This window comes from Vombatus ursinus, unplaced genomic scaffold (assembly GCF_900497805.2).
Source record: "Vombatus ursinus unplaced genomic scaffold, bare-nosed wombat genome assembly UNPS02014942.1, whole genome shotgun sequence".
In the NCBI taxonomy this organism is placed as follows: Eukaryota; Metazoa; Chordata; class Mammalia; order Diprotodontia; family Vombatidae; genus Vombatus; species Vombatus ursinus.
The window spans coordinates 2,232,092-2,250,095 of record NW_020954720.1 but is presented as its reverse complement, the minus strand read 5'-3'; positions in this window follow the sequence as shown (position 1 = coordinate 2,250,095).

The following is an 18,004-nucleotide window of genomic DNA, read 5'->3' as shown; positions in this document are numbered from 1 at the left end:
GTAAGACCTCAGCTGAAGAATACTAGTTGAAGTCCAGTAGGTGGCAGCAGAAAGAGGTGGGGGAGCTACAAAGATGTGATACCCCTTAGGGAGCAGACCCAGAAAGGGCTATGTGATGACATGCCCAGAAACCATTAGTGGCCATCCAGTCTTAGACTTATGAGCTGTCTCTCCACACTTATGCTTTGGCCACATGTGTTTCCTCTGTATCTTTTCCTCCACAGATATATGATTTGTTCATGTGTTCCATATAAGTATCCTTCTCCATCTACAAGCTCTGGCCAATTGTATTCCTTTCCATAATTGCTCCCTGGCCATATGTGTTCCTTGCATGAGTACCTCTCAACATGTGATCCCTAGTGAGTCCATTCTTACTGCTGATAGTATTTATATTTGTGGGAATATCTATCCCAGATAGCAATAGAATATAATATTATTATTTTTCTAAATATGCTATTTCATTAAATATTTTTGTTTTGAACTAATTATGCCCTCTGGGCTAAATAGTAAAATTAAATACTTTGGTAGAGTTGTCTTATCAGTTGTGATTATAAATGGATGGTCACCCAAAGAATACCATGAATTTGGAGAAGCATGTATAGGTGTCCCATATAGGAGAAGGAGAGTTCACAACAGGCTACAATGTACAGATTCATGCAGAAATTTTTTGCTGCCCTGAAATTACAAGATGTTATAAATTATTTTAATACTTATTTTTCTTTGAGGCTGACCTTGAGGATTTTTCCTTTTAAACCTCCCATAATGAAAAGATATTTGTAATTATTTTATGAGATTAGTTTCCAGAGTGAGAGGAAATGTACTATATAAGTACAATTTAAAGTAGAACAATTTAAAATATAAATGAGAAAAGATCTCTAAGGGAATCATAGTGAATAATTAAGAATTAACATTTTCTGACAGTACTGGGTTTTTTTGAGAGTTATTAAAAAAAAACCTCTCAAGTTTATTTACCATGGCAATAAAGAATGAAAGAAACAGAGAGGATCAGGATAGGGATTGGACTTATTATTTCCTTGGTATAGGGAACTCTTACGTGAGGAAACTCTACCAATGTAGATCAGCACCCTCTCTGTGATGTTAGAATCTTGCCATTGAGAGTTTGAATGATTTTTCAAGGGTCACACAGTCAGTGTGTGTCAAAGGTGGGACCTGAACCAGATATTCCTAGCTTCAAGGCCAGTTGTATCTCCATTATGCCATGCTGCATAAATTAAAAGCATCATTCATTATTTTTAAAAATTCAGGATATTTTGTTATGTAGAAAAAATATATATATATATGTATTTCTTTCAAATCCATTGCAGTGGGAAAGTTGGTGAGAAGATAGGCACCAACAATAATCAGGTAGCATTCAAAAATCCCAAGAGAGATCTTGTCTTCCTGTTAATGTATATTTTTAAGTTATTAATTTTGCTTTTTACTCTATCTTATTGATATAGTTTAATTTCATATCATTTTAATTTCTGAATATATTCTTTCCCTTCCCATATGCAGAGATAACAAAGTTTAAATAATTTTGGGAAGTAGGAAGAGAGGTCTATAGAAGAAAATCTCAAATTCAAGGTCAGTTATACAAAGGAAGAATTTCACTGTGGCCATGTCATATCCCATTCAGCTTACTACTTCATTCTTTCATTCATCCAGCAGGCACTGGACTTGTACTATTTGTAAGATACCACTTATCAGAGAAAAGGTGACATGACCATTTATTAATTATGTTTTACAGGGGATTTTTCTTCACATATGGCCCTCCCCAACTCTGATATCACATGATTTTGTGACTAGAAAGTCCTAGAGAGATAGTATTATTTTGGTTTGTCTTGCTCTATACTGCACTTGGCCCAATGTCGCATATTGATGATCTTAACAAATGCTTTCAGTGAAGACCAATAGAATGATTAAATGAGAAGATTTCCCCCTGCCCCTTCTGCCTGTCATCTTTGTGAATAATTGGTTATAGACTGTATTATGCTGAAATTAATGTCTTAATCCAAAAGACTGAGACTGAGTTTGAACTACCAGGGAAAAAAACACGAAACCATGGCTCACACCATAAGGATGATAACAAACAGAAAGAAGAAAAAAGGTTTTATTGTAAACTGTTCATCATCAAGGAAGTGGAGTAACCACACTTGGACTTAACATTACAGTGTGTATAGAGGAAGTAGAAAGAGCACTAAAAATAAAGTCAGGAAAAGCAGCTATTTTGGACCAAGTTTACATAGAGAAGATCTGTGCTGGAGTAACACAATTGTGAATCTGTTGAGGTACTGATTCACAAGGTATCAGAAGCAGGAGTCATGGAGAAAAAAAACTCAGCTCTTATTAATACCAAAAAAGAAAGCTGAAAGAACATCAATGATAAACAACTTTTGTGCCTCCTTTTCCAACTATAAAAATTTTTATGAGGAAAATATACATATATATGTATATATATGTATATATATATATATATATATATATGTTGAGTTTTTATGAGGGAAAAATAGGAAAGTTTTCTCAAGTGATTTTCCACAGTAGACAATATCTTCACCATCACAAATTGGCTAAAAGAAATCAGAAAATATGAGATTCCATTGTGTTTACTGTTAGTTGACTAAACAATGACTTGATTTGATAGAACATAATGCTTCCTGAAAGGTTCTCTTCCAACAAGATGTCTCTCATTCACATATCAAAATTATGTGAGATTCCTTGTAAAAAATAACAGAAAATAAAATAAAAGTAATAGCAGAAATAATCTTAGTGAGGGCATTTTAGAGTTCTTCGTCAATTTCTCCAGCTCTTCATGCTCTTCAGCAGATGGTGGTTCCTAGACTGACTTTCTTTTCATTTGTATAACATGACATCATATAATAATATAAATGATCCCATTTCTACCTACATTTGAATGTTTTATCAACATTTAAATGGTCTATGTGTTTTACAGAAGCACTGTATATTTCATAGCATCTATATGATCATAGCTCATTTTTTGTCAATTTTATTCAACAATGATATTTCAGTGTCCTGAAACTTATTAGCTGATTCATCCTGTAAAGCCAGCATAAAAAAACCTCATCATTTCTAGCAACCAGTGAGCATATAGCATCGTTCTGACCCTCCAAAACCCACTGAATCCCTGTGCTTCCTGGCACCTACTTCCTCAAATAGTCCTAGATATTCCATGTTGTTCCTTGCTCTACCCTCCCCACCCATGTGCCTTTCCTCATGTTGCTATGAAAAAATCTTCTGCTGTTCAGTAGGCACATGGTTGGAGCTTAAAAAAATGCTTGCTGACCATCTGACTATGACTTGGACCTGGTGAATACATCTCCTTTGCCCTTCTTTTACATTTTTCCCTGGCTTTTCTTTCTTGCTCCTCATATAAATTTTTAGTTGTCATAATAACCTTAGCTATTGGTGTTTAAAAGAAAAGAAAACTTTGTATGAATATTTAACAAGTAATCTTTCAATTCTTCATTTAAGATCTCAGGTTAAAAGCCTCTGCAACATTCCTCAAGAAACTATTCCAATGTTTTAATGTTGGAAATTTTTCTCATTGGATATAGAGTTTCTTTCTATTTATGAAAAGCTACATTCATTATTCCTCATAGTAATCACAGGTAGAAAACCATCCACTTCATGTTATAGCTCTAAAGACTGAGGCTGTCAGTGCCAGTGGGGGTTCATCCATCCTTCCGAGGTGAGGCAGGATTGAAAAGTAGAGTCCTCCCAATAGTCCTTAAGCAAATAAAGTAATACTATATTGCTCATACATTCCTTGGAATTCATTCCAAACTTCTGAATTGCCCACATTTCCTGGACCCCATGTGGCTAATTGGTTGACACTCCTGCTCTGATCCCTTCTTGGCATTTTATATGAATATTCCCCTCCTCTGGTGTTACATGGACTAACTCCTGGTAAAAGACCATAGATTTGTTAAAAGAGCCTGCTTTTCCCTTTCTATGGTACTTTCCACCCATCTTCTCTTCTTTACCATTTTTGAAATCACTACCTGACTGTACTTTAATGTGAATGCTTTATTTATTCCCCTGGTTTTTACTACTATTATTTCCCCACCACCAGCTATAAGCAGTGGGCTCATCTGGGCTAATTCATGACAGACGTAGAGGGCAAAATGACTTGCCCAAGATCATTAAATAAATCAAATTTTAAATTTTGGTTAGAATACTCAGAACTTGTCTCATTTTCACATTCCTAGAGTTTCAGTCATAATAAGCAATGGCAGAGAATGAATCTATAATAATAATAATAATAAAATTAAAATTAAAAATAAAGCAAAATAATAATATTTGTTTTCAAAATTCAGATTACTCATTTATTTTATTACTCTTTTATATTTCTGTGGCAGCCTAAATAATCAGAAGTAGATCACCATGAATTATATCAGTCCATTGAGCTAAGTGTCAAGGAAATAGTGCTTTTGGGGCCAAGATAACCAGCAGAGTAAAGATAAGGGATTTGTACATTAGCTTGCCCAATTCTCTTCTCATGTTACCTTCATTAGGTATACTTTTTCAACATATAAACCTGGAGGTAAACTTATATGCTGTTGATTCAGATCTATTGTACTGTACAAAACCTGACCTTTCAAATTTTCATCACTGCTTGCTCTATATTCATTTATGCTCTGAGTTTGGACCACTGGAAACCAAATTAAAATCCCAACTCCTGTGCTCACATCACAAAATAGTGGAAGGGAATGGATTCTATGGCAAGCTCCATGGTATTAATAGCTCCCTGCTTCTGTGCTCATACACTCTCCTGTAGTAGGAGCAATATACAACCCTCTGTGCACATGCAAGTGAGGCTAGATTTTCCTTAAAAGATATCAAAACCATCCTGAAGACTTGATCGGCTCAAGAGACTAATGGCTCAGGCTGCAGTCATCACTTCTTGTTTGCCTGTGTACCAAACAGGTGTGAGGAGCTCCAGGGACTTTGACGGCTAGTGCATTACAGTCTCTTGAATCCACAAAGTATCCTCAATGTATATCATTGTTGAGTATCCTTCTATTAAGTCTGAGTAAATCTCCTTTGGTGAAATGTTGAATGACCTAGGCGTGTCTCATTTTGTTCCAACATGTACCATAAACTACTGTTTATGTTCTGAGGCTGTTCTGAGGTAGGCCCCATCCAGAACACCCTATTTAGCTATTCCTACATGTACTTTCAGAACTTAAACCCTCATTCCCTAGTTTCCCTCATATTGACTCTTCTGAAACATACAGCTTCATTTAAAAAAAAGAGTTTTATTGAATTTTGTTTTTACATTACATTTCAACTTTGTGAGTCTTCTAACAGAGGAAAACAATTGAGCAAATTGGCAGTATAGCTACCTCATCTGAAAGGGCATTTAGCACTGCACACCCAGCATCCACCAATTTCACTATTTTTAAAATTGATTTTTAATTTTAAAAAATTTTAATGAACAAAAATCTATTTTTCCTCCTTTCTATCCATCACTTTACTGAAAAAAAGAAAAACAAATTCATTTTAAAAGATATGAAGTTGAGCAAAGCAAATTATAGACATCTGTAGATATGTATCTATCCTATTTTGCATTCTAAATCTATCACCTTTGGATAGTATATTTCATCACTGGTCCTTTGGAATCACAGATGCTCGTGACACTGATCAGAGTTCTTATAGTTTTCAAGTCTGTTTGTCTTTACAATGTTGTTGTTATAGAACAAATTGTTTTCCTGGTTCTGCTAATTTCATTCATCATCAGTCAAAATTATTAATTTATTATCAGTCTTCAAAATTATTCATTTTTATAATATTGATATGACACACATACATATTACAAATTGTTCCTTGGGTTCTGTTTACTTTACTTTGCATCAACCCATATAAGTCTTTCTATGTCTTTTTGAAACCATCTATTCTCTCATATTTTATAGAACAATAGTATTCTATTACATTCATATACCATAACTTATTTAGCCATTCCTGAGTTGATGAGCATTTCTTGAGTTGCCAGTTGTTTTCCTTTTTTGCCACCATAAAAAGACCTGCTTTGAATATTTTTGTACATATAGACTCCTTTGCTACTTTCTTGATCTCTTTTGGGTATGGGCCTAGCAGTGGCATAGGTTTGTCAAAAGGCATGCACTATGTAGGAAAAAAAAAAAGTTTTTTGTACATAAATCCAGATTGCTTTCTGGAATGGCTGTACCCATTCACATTTCCACCAAACAGTTTATCAAGGTGCCCCCCCCATATTCCCTCCTTTTTGTCATTTTTGTTAATCTAATGACTATGAGGTAGAATCTCAGAATCACTTCAATTTGCATTTCTCTAATTGATAGTGATTTAGAGCATTTAAAAAAATATAACTAACCTTGGCTTCTTCCCTTGAAAACTGCCTTGAAAACTGCTCAGACCATTTATCAATTGGGAAATACTTTTATTCTTATAAATTTGAATCAGTTATTTACATATCTGGGAAATGAGATCTTTATGCTACAATGATTTTCCCCAGTTAATTCTCTTTTAATCTTTATTGGATTTGTGCAAAACTTTTTCAGTTTTGTGTAATTAAAATTATCTATTTTGTCTTCAGTTATCCTCTCTATCTCTTGTTTAGTCATGGACTTTTCTTCTATCCATAAATTCTATAGACGATTTTTTCCATGTTTCTCTGTTTATGATGTGACTTTTTATATCTAGGTCATAAATCCATTTAGAGCTTGCCTTGGTATAAGGTGTGAGTTGTTGGTCTAAATCTAATTTATTCCCATACTATATATCCAATATTCCTAACAGTTTTTTGTCAAATAGTGAGTCCTTAACCCAGTAATGGGGTCCTTATATTTATTGAATATTAGGGTGTTGTCATTGTTATTCAGTTGTGTCCAATTCTTTGTGACTCCATTTGGGGTTTTCTTGGCAAAGATACTGGAATAGTTTGCCATTTACTTCTTCAGATCACTTTACATATGAGGGAACCGAGGTAAACACACAGCTAGTAAGTGAATGCTATAGGCCTAGATAGAATTACTTTTGTATGCTGTGTGGTTAATATATTCTACTGATCTGTTTTTTAACCATTTCCAGTGTACAGTTTTAGACTCGAGCACTGCCCTTAACCACTTTTAGTGTTCCTTGCCTGACCATACCTGGAATACACTCTCCACCACTACCTTTCCTAATCAGCCTTCCTTTTACATTAATACATACCTGGGATATATTCTTAATGCAATCACAGCATCTTCTTCCATGCTGCTGTGTTCACAGATCCTACACTGGCTTCTAGATCCTTAAAATAGTATATGCCCTGGCATACTGGCTAGTTTCTGATATTCCTAAATGTCCCTTGTGGAATGGCAATCACTTGCTCCTCTTTAGACCTAAACTCAAATCCTACCTTCAACACTTAATAGCTATGTGACCTTGAGAATTCACTTTCAACCTCAGTTTCCTTTTCTGTAAAATGGAAATAATACCTTTCATGCCTACTCATGTAGAAATAATATAATTAAAACCATTTATAAACCTTAACATTTCAAAGGAAGTCTATAATTGTCAATGTTATCATTATTATTATTATATTTATTATCATAATTATTATTAGTTTTGCCCCTACAACTTCAGGAGACAGGGAAGAAAGCTTCTCAGGAAGGATCATCACAAATGTTTATCTCTTCTGCTTGACCCCACAGCATCTCAAACTCCTAACTGTATATTCCAGGAAAAGTTTGAAAACTGGACCTATAGTATGTGACTTTCCACTGAAAGTCTATCATAAAATAAACACCTGATAAATAATACTAAAAAAATGTTCTTTGGTGCACCCCACTGGATAGTATGCCCTAGGAAATTATCGACTTTGCCTATCCCTAGTCCCAATTTTGATAATTAGTTTTTGATGAGGCCTATTTTATGTCATGTGTGTGTGTGTGTGTGTGTGTGTGTGTGTGTATGTGTCAGGGGGAGTGTTAGGAAAAATATAATTGTAATTCCACAGCAGGCTACCACTGCTTCCCCTAAGAATAGCAGGGAAATGATGTACCACAGTGGAATGCCTTAGGCAGAAGCCCAAATGTCTAGTAGGGGAGTCAGACAAGCCTAGTTGATGAATATGAAACAAATCATCAGGGATCTTTCAATTGTTCTTCCTGGTTTAGCCATTCATGGAATAACTACCTTGGGAAACTATACAGGCCAGCAATATTCCAGACCATTCATGATGGTGGCATCATCCCTGGATGGAGGGGAGAGGGATTTTTTTTTTCTCATCACTTCTCATTACCTAAGAGAGGCTATTATCCTCCTTTGCCATCTCCCTTCAAGGCAACTGGTGTTTGCAGTGCCTGAGATACTTCCTGACTTGGGAGAGGGGATCTGGCATATTGGAGAATGAAGGACTAACTAAAGCATGTCTCTGATTTTGTTAGCACTCAGTCTTGATGACTTCTGGAAACAAAATGCTTTCCCCCACCCCCAAGTTCCTTTATGAATAAGGTTTTAATTTTCAAGTAAACTTTTGCAAGTTGCTTTAAAATTGAAATATCAACACAAAGTTGACATTTATTAGGCACTCCCTTCAGGATCCCTCTTGGCAGTGCTGGCCCAGTAGGTGTTACTCCCGCTGGATGGACTCAGAGTCACTAGCTCACTCTTTCCAGCCTCCATGTCCCACCCTACAGTGATGTTGGGAGGGATTATTTGAACAGGATCAAATTCAAATGTGCCTCCCCTCCACCCCCACAAAACTAAGCTTCAACCTCTCTCAGATTTGTAGAAAACCGAACCCCAACCTGTGTCCAAGAAAGGGAAAGAAGACAGAAGCATTCATTTTATAACTGTTTGTCTGCCATCTAAAAATCATTTTTCTTTTGCTGATGGCTAGCCATAGATGTTTAAGAAATATTATGCTCAGCAGCAATATTATAGAAGGCATTCCATTAATCAGCTATGGTCATCACTGTCATTTCCATTTTAAAATATTATCTTTATTCAAAGTTAAAAAAATTCCACACCCTTGGCATATGTCTGACCATATGTCTGAATTCCTTTATGTCCTTTTAACACATACTTAATTGTAAAACTAGATGCTGACAAAGAAATTAGTGTCACAAATTAAAAAAAAAACACAACAGTTTCAGTCTTGAGGTGCACCTGTTTATAGTATCTACGCATACTCAGTCAGGGTGTGTGAGACAGAGTCTGCCCCTGCAGCTGTTCACTTACCATAAAAACCACTGTATTTATTAAGTTTTAAGCCTCTGTGAACTCTACCAGTCAGGCTTGTAAAAGGGAGGTTGTAATACTCTGTCTGGACTGTTGATAATAGTTTAGATAAAGATCCTACATTGACCCTTAATACTAATGGAAGGAACTCTATCAAAGTATATACAGTCCAACAGACAGCACATATGAACCATGCAAAATTAATGATTAACTGCTTGCCAGCATGCTTCATGGCAGGAACAGTCCTGCTATTTAAGGGGCTTACATATTTGATGAAAGAAATTAATTCACGATGGGGACTTATAAGGATAAAGGAAAAATTTAGTAGAGGGTCTGACGTCTTCTGCCTTTCTCACAGTGCAAGAAGTTAAGAATAATAGTCTTCTTTTCATAATGTGCAGAGCTAACTGAGGTTAGGACAGATCATCCACTTGTTAAAACAAGACAGGAACATTTTTGTTATTCCTTAAAGGGGGGAATTCTTTGTGTGTGTGTGTGTGTGTGTGTGTGTGTGTGTGTGTGTGTGTGTGTGTACTTCAATTGAACTCTACTTGTAGCAGAGGAAGGAAAAAAAAAGACTTTACATCTAGCCAGATATTAGCCAATTACCTCAGATATTATTAAAGCCCTTGAAACATATAAAACCACAAAAGTGGCAGCAATGTGGTTAATAAGACTGTATTTTTATAATTAATTATCTCTCTGGATTATAAGGGCTCCACAAGTACCCACAAGGTATCTCTCCAAATCACTACAAAAGCAAAAGGATATATATTAGAAGGCTGGTAATTCACCTAATGTGTTTTTTAAGGAAGATGAGCTCTCAAAATAGCTTATCAAAATGACTTGCATAATGATGATTTCTTTAAGCAACTAAAATTCCCTCACTGAATCTTACTTACAGTATTATGGATTTGAGATAATAGAAACCCAGTAATTGCTAACTTTAAAATAAACCTCATTATAATATTCATCTGACTAAAAGGCCCAGGGGGTCATTGTTTCTGTTGTCAACAAAGCAGTTTTTCTATAACATATCATTTCAGAAGGGCTTTTAAGGGTCTTTTTTCAGGCATCCCTTAAGTCAACAGACATTTATTGTATGCCAGGTTGCACTGAACATTTTGTATCCAAAGTATTAGTAATAAGGTGAAGTGGAATGGGGAGGAGTACAGCGGGGATTGGAAAGGGGATATTCTGCCAAAGGACCAGTGAAACTTGTGATAAGAAGTAAGAGAGAATGGAAAAAGTCCTAGATTTTCTGTCCAGAATTCAAGGTTCTTCCCCATCTGCTTTCACCCTGTTTATCCATCCCTAGTCTTCACTTCTTCTCCCCAGTATGACCTGTCTCTTTTAGTTAGGTTGATCTCCTTACAGAGTCCCATACATGCCCTGATCATTTCCATCTTTCTGCCATTTTGCAGTGTACACTGATGGAGAGTCATAAGAGCTAGAGCTGGAAAAGGACCTTAGAATTTAGTCCATCCCTCTTTCATTTTGTAGTGAAGAAAACCAAAGCCCAGAGAAGTGATTTTACCCAATCATACAGATATTAAGAAACAGAGAGTCAGAATTCAAATAAAAATCTTCTAATTTCACACTAGTGTTCATTCTGTTGAACTGGGGCCAGAAGATGGGCCATGATATTTAATTCCTGGATGGCCATGGGCAAGTCACTTGACCTCTTTAACCTTCAGTTCCCTCACCTGTAAAAGAGGGATGGTTCTTTCACTGCTTAGCTCACAAGATTGTTGTGAGTTTAACTGGATTCTATCACATTGAAGACACTAATATGGCATCATCCATATTAAAAGAAGTTGGGGAACTATTTTTGGGAGTCTAAGATTCCAGGTAAGATGTTGTAGTCAGCCAATCAGTGACACCCTGAACATCACAGGTCTAGACTGGAGCCCAGTATTGTCAGCTTTGTACTTAAATTTGGTGATGCTAATACTATGTAGGAACTGAACTAATCCATCCTCTCCTCTCAGACTGAAGTGGTCTAGGAGGACTACATTACAAAACATTGGAGAAAAATGTAAGTTTGTTCTTGCTATATCTTTGAAATAAATATTCCTTTATAAAAAGCTAATCTAATGTCACGGATATATAGAACTGGAGTGCTAGATAGTGGGAGATAGTTCTCCCAAAATGGAAGAACCCAAGTAGCAGCAGATTGTGCCTAGGGCAAAGAAAAATGTAAGAGGCCTTGTCCCGAGACAGTAGGGCCAGAGTTGAACCAAGTTACACGAACAGTGTATTGATAAGATACTCTGTATATGTGAACTACCATCATCTGAGTCAATGTGACATAATGGATAGAGGGCTGAACTTAGAACTGCCTTTGATGCTCACTACCTATGTGAATATCTCATGTCACTTACCTTCTTAATTTCACACAACTCTCTCAACGGTTGAGTCAAACTTGAGGCTGAAATGTGCCCTCAACCAGATTAAAATGTAAATGAGAAATGTTTAACAAAATAAACAAAAATACAATGTAACACAGATAATTTTCACTTGTAGTTTTCTAAGTCGATAAATAGCTGGCAGTGGTCTGTTTCTGTTTGAGGTTAGCACTATTGCTCTAAGATAGTTACAAATGAGTTGATTATCATTATACTTCTCCCACTGTCTGAAATTTCCTCTCTTAAAAAATCCATTGTCATTGTTGTCATTCTTCAGGTTCTAGCTTAAGTCTCATCTCTTTCATTAAGTATTTAGTGACTACTCCAGCCCACCAGGAATTTGCCTTGTTTTGAATTTCTGCAGTGCTTCTGTTATCTGTCGCATAATTAAGCACTTATTTATAAACTGTCTATGCTGTTTTTTTTTAAAATTGTTTCTCATACCTAAGTCTGATTTTCTAAATAGATTATAAGCGCCTTAAGAAAAGAGACCATGCTTCAAGTAGCTCTTGTATACCTTGTACACCTAAGCTAGGAACATTGTAGGTATTTCAGCAAATACTCTTTTTCCTCTGATTCCCATCCATCTTCCTAACTTCCCTATTTTGATGGAGGCCATTAGCATCTTTCAGTCAACCATGTTCCTGGCATCTCAGTTATCCTTGACTCTCTCCTCTCCTTCAGCCTGCATATCCAATCACTTGTCAGGTTTTGTCATTTTTATCTCCACAACATCTCTCACATCTGTCCCTTTCTCTCAACTTACTCATTCATCACCCTCATTTGGATCCTAATCACCTTTTGCCTGAACTATTGCAATACCATCCTAATTGTTCTCCTTATCTCAAACCTTTTCTTCCTTTATCCATTATCTACACAGCTTCCCATCATATAACAACAACAACAACAACAGCTAGCATTTATACAGTGCCAGCCACTGGGCTAAGCACATTACAAATATTTCATTTCATCCCCACAAAAACCCTGGGAAGTAGTGCTATTATTATCTCCTTTTTACTGTTGAGGAAACTGAGACAAACATAGGTTACTTAAGTGGCTTACCTGAGGTCACACGGCTAGTATATGTCTGAAGTGGGATTTGAATGCAGGTCTTCTTGACTTCAGGCCCAGCAATCTGTCCACTCTATCACCTAGCCTAAATTTTTCTAAAGTACAGGTCTGATGGTATCACTTCTGTGCTCAGAAAACACAAATGACTCCCTTTTACCTCTAGAATAAACTACAGATTTCTTTGTTTGGCATTCAAAGCCCTTCACAATGTGGATTCAGCCTACCTTTCCAGATTTATACCATTTTATTCTTCACACACTCTGCATTCCATCTAACTGGCCTACTCGGTCCTTTATACAACATTCAATATCCCAGTTCTGTGCCTTTGAATATGTTGTTCTCCATGCCAGGAGTGTACTCCATCCTCACCTCCACTTAGAGCATCCCTAGCTTCTTTCAAGGCTCAGATAAAGAACCATCTCTTTCTTACGTGAGGATTATCCTGATCCCACCAGTTGTGAATTCAACCCTTCCCCCAAGTACTTTGTATATATTTTGTTTTACTCATCTGTATTTATTAGAATTTAAATTCCTTGAGGACAGAGATTATTTTGTTTTTGTCTTTATGTTCCCAGTGCTTAGCACAATGCTTGGGAGTCGGCACTTAATAAATGTTTGTTGAATTAAATTGAATTGTTTATTGATTGAGGAAATGGAGCAAGGAATTACATTAATAGATTGCATCTAGAGCATAGGAAATGATGGTCTTGTTGTCTTTTGTTCCAGCTAGACAGCGTCTAGAATATTGTGCTTTGTTCTGGGCATCCCATTTAAGGGAAGACATTGACAAGTGTGGTGAAACCATACCATATGAGAATCAGCTGAGGAAACTAGAGATGTTTAGATGGAGAGAAAAAGACTTAAGGAGGATATGATAGCTGTTCTCAAGTATTTGAAGGGTTGTCAAGGGGATAAGGGAGTAGGTTTATTCTATTAGGTCCTAGTGGACAGAGCTAGGAGCAATGGAAAGAAATTTGAGAGGTAGATTTCAGTCCCAAATTAAAGCTATTTACTGTAAAGGAAAAAAACCTCTCCCATGAAGTAATGAGTTCTCCAAGGATTGGACATCTTCAAGAAAGTTCTTAATGGCCCTTCATTAGGGATGTTGTAGGTAGAATTGATGCTGTGGTTATGGTTTTTTTTTTCCACTGGATAACCTCTTAGGTATTTTCCAACTTTGTAGTTCCATGAATTGGTGATAAAACTGAAGCCATAGATAGTAAAATTAAAATGAGGGGGCTCTTCTCTGTTTCTTTTGGTCACCTTTATGGATTGTATTCCTTGGCAATTGTGCCCACATGGATTACCTATGTTGTGGGTATCTATACCCAGGTCACCTTTATGGATTGTATTCCTTGGCCAATTGTGCCCACATGGCTTACCTATGTTTTGGGTATCTATACCCAGGTCACTTTTATGGATTGTATTCCTTGGCAATTGTGCCCACATGGATTACCTATGTTGTGGGTATCTATACCCAGGTCACCTTTCTTATGCAATCCTGCAAATGTCCACATTTCTCTTCTCACCTTGCATTGTCTCCTCCAGCTTCTTGTTTGTCCTGAAACTTTCTTCCTTCCATTATGGTCCTTGGTCAACTTTAACCTATGGTAACTTTAGTACCTAAGCTAATGAAAGAGAACATTGGAATATTCATGCTTTTGATATCTCCACCTTTGTTCCCTTGCACTAATATATATAATTGATAACTCATTGTATTAAGTTTAAATATTGAAGTGCTGCAATATTTGTAACTAGCTTTATCTTGGTCTTCAAACTACCTGCTTACACAGTTGACATTCACAGAGCTTTTGTTCTAGACTAAATAGGCTGTCATGTCACTAAAAGGGCTTGGGAGTCTTAATAAGAAGACTGGAAACAGCAACCTGAGCTCATGCAATCTATTCAAGCTGTTGCTTCTTTCCTGTGTCATGGCCTCTATAAATGCACTGATAGGCACAATGGTAGAGAACAAAATAAATAGTCCTGCATGTCCTCTGAATGGCTGGTAGGTGGTAGACACACCATATTACAGAGCCAGGTAAAAAGCTACAGAGCAGTGTTGGTCTCTCATCTCCTTTTTGGCTTTTGAACTGGCTTACAAAAACCTTCTATATGTGCACTGAATTGAACACTGAATGGCTGAACAATCAGCTCCTGGTAGAGCTGGCTGACTCATACCCCTGCCAGAAAGGCTTAGTCAAGCTTTCATTAGGGGATCACCATGCATTCATGTTCTTTGATTTGAATCCTGCCTCAGACATTTACTACTGTGAGCCTGGCCAAGTCACTTAACCTAAATGTTTCCTCATCTATAAAATGGAAATAATTATGTCAGAATTGTTCTAAGCATCAAATGAGATTATGTATGTGTAATTAGGGTCAAATGAGTCAAAATATCTAAAAGGGTTTTGCAAACCTTAAAGTGCTATATAGATGATAGCTCTTCTAGCTCTTGTTATCATCTATTAATGATAGCTATTAATGTGCTTTGTAAGTGTTAGTGTTAAAGTGTGTGACTATATAAGTGTGAGCTCTTTCTACTGCTACCATCATTATTTTTCAAGCAGAAAGATCTTTGGAGAGAGCTCAGTGGCTGTTCAAAGTCAAAGGGTGCCTTCTTGGCTGAGTTCTGAATTCTCATCCTCTTGTAGGCCCTATGAATCTATCTATGCCATAAGTTATGATGTTACCACTTAGTGGCAAAAAAGGTTCCAGCAAATGGCAATCGATAAGTGGAAATAAAGCTCTTCAATGACACTACTTAATACAGACAAGCTTTGCTTCCTGAGTTTTTCCCCTCAGAGAATTGGTGTTACAGGCATGAAATTTATAGTAAATTTCTACCAATCCTTCTCCTCTTGCATGGGAATCATATCTAGCATCTTTCTGTATACAGAAGGGTCTTTTCTAAGAATCTCCTTCTACTTATGATTATAAATAAGTTTTCTTCTCAGTCATTTTGGGCTTTCTTTCCTCTATTGGTCTGAATTAATTCAATCCTTTTTGTTACAAAATTCAGAATGAATTACATTTTTAGGACACATCCATGCAAAGTATATACATTGTGCTTACTTTCACAGAAACAAAGTTGAAAATAGAGGCAATTATTCATATAATTCAGCCCTGAACTCTTCAGGTGGGTAATGCTTTCTGTGATTAAAAAAAAAAAAAAGAAATGGAAATAAAGTAGATGTCCATTGAGGAATGGCTAAAATAATTGCAGTTCTAGTGGAAAATGGACTGCTCTGTAAGAGGTGATGAATGTGAACAAATTTAGAGAAGTACAAGAAGACATGAACTGATGCAGGATAAAGTAAGAACCAGGAAACCAAGATATCTACAGACTGCAACAATGTAAATGGACAGAATAACAACACAAATTAAATAGAACATTGTATAATTATAATGACCAAGGTTGGTCCCGGAGAAGAGTTGAGAAGATGCATCTCCCTCCTTTCTTTTCAGAGACAGCATAGGTCATGACATTTAATGTCAGACTAGGTTGATGTATTGGTTAGCTTTGGTGAACTACTTCCCCCTCTCCCCTTTGTGAATTCTTCATTACAAGGGGTGGCTCAGTGGGAGGTGCATCCAAAAATAATTTTTTTCTCAAATAAATAGTCAATCTTTTTACTAAAAATATGTTATAATATTTCCCAGGTAGAAGCAGTTCCCAAGGTGATTTTTTTCAGGATAAATATTGTAAATTGTCTTATTCAATGTTCTATAAAAATAATACTCTGTCATAAATACTTTTGTATATGCACAGTATGCTGATAATGAAAAAAGTAATGTTAAGACAAGAGATGTAAATAAAATTTAATTTTTAAAAGAAAAAAATGAAGGAAAAGAGATCAAGGTATCTGGCATCAAGAGTTCAAGCTAGGTACAAGGGAACAAATAGAAAACAATCTGAACTAGAAAACCATAAACAGAGTCTCAGGATTTGATAGAGGCTGGTCAATTTGTACAACAAATACAACTGAGACAATCACTATGGATCCTGGGACTGAGACTGGTTGTCCTCTACCCTGGCTATAAGTACTATTCTTTGTAGGAGTCAGCAAGGGCTAACAGGAATATGTGGCTTTTCAAAGCAAGGCTGTGTTCTGCAGCCTTTCATGACTGCTGATTGAATATCAGGAATGTTCTAGGCCTCTTATGAAGTTCTATTTCTTAAACTGTTGCCCTTGACTCATCCTGCCTGACACCTAGAATCTGGTTTCTCTGCCTGACACCTAGAATCTGGTTTCTCTGCCTGCTGTGACACCTAGGGCTTGTTTGCTTCTTCAAACCTCAACTAACTTCGCATCCCTGACCTCTTGGCTTATTCCTGACAAGTGAGTGTGGTAACTATAGACTTCCTGGCCTCTGGATTGACTCCTCAGTTTCCTAATTCTTCTTGGTTTAGTACAGACTTCGGGCTCCTGCAAACTACAAACTGGTTTTGTCTGGATTACTCAGCTTCCCAACCTCAGGCTTCTCCTGAAAACATCTGGCAACATGAGCTCAGTGACTCTCATCTATTCCTTCTGAAGCCCTAAAACCTGCATGTGAAAAAACAATTTTTAAAGAGGTAATTAACTTTCATTGTAAAAAGATTCTTCATTTTTCAAATTAATTTGCTGCCTATAGATCTTTTCACCAGAGAAACTCTCAAATTAGTTTTATCAAAATTTGATTCCATTAAAAAAAAGGATTGAGAGCTTAATATACATTTTCGGGAACATATTTGTTATAAAACAACATGTACATGTTATCTTTACTGTCTGAATAAGGAATGGATAAATGAAAAACATTTATTAAGTGTTTACCATGTGCCAAGTACCATGATAAGTGCTAGAAACACAAATATAAGACTTTTTTTCAGAAGATTCTTCCTGATATTTATGAATTGACTTTTTCAGAAATGATTTCTGGAATGATATTGACAATTCAAAAGATTCTTTGCTACTACTAAATCCTACTTTTAAACTTCTCAGTTTGTATACTTCTATGCTTAGCCCAAAGAAACTGTGGCAGGGTGAAAATAGTCTTTTAGTTTGTTTGTTTTTCTGCACAGTTTCATAATTGATATGCGTCACAGCAGCCATATTGATCATTTAAACTTCTCTACCAATTGGTAGGGCAGCTAGGTGGCACAGTGGATAGAGGGTCAGGGCTGGAGTCAGGAAAACTCATCTTCCTGAGTCCAAATCTGGCCTCAGACACTTACTAGCTGTATGACCCTGGCAAGTCACTTAACCCTGTTTGCCTCAGTTTCCTCGCCTATAAAATGAGCTGGAGAAGGAAATGGCAAA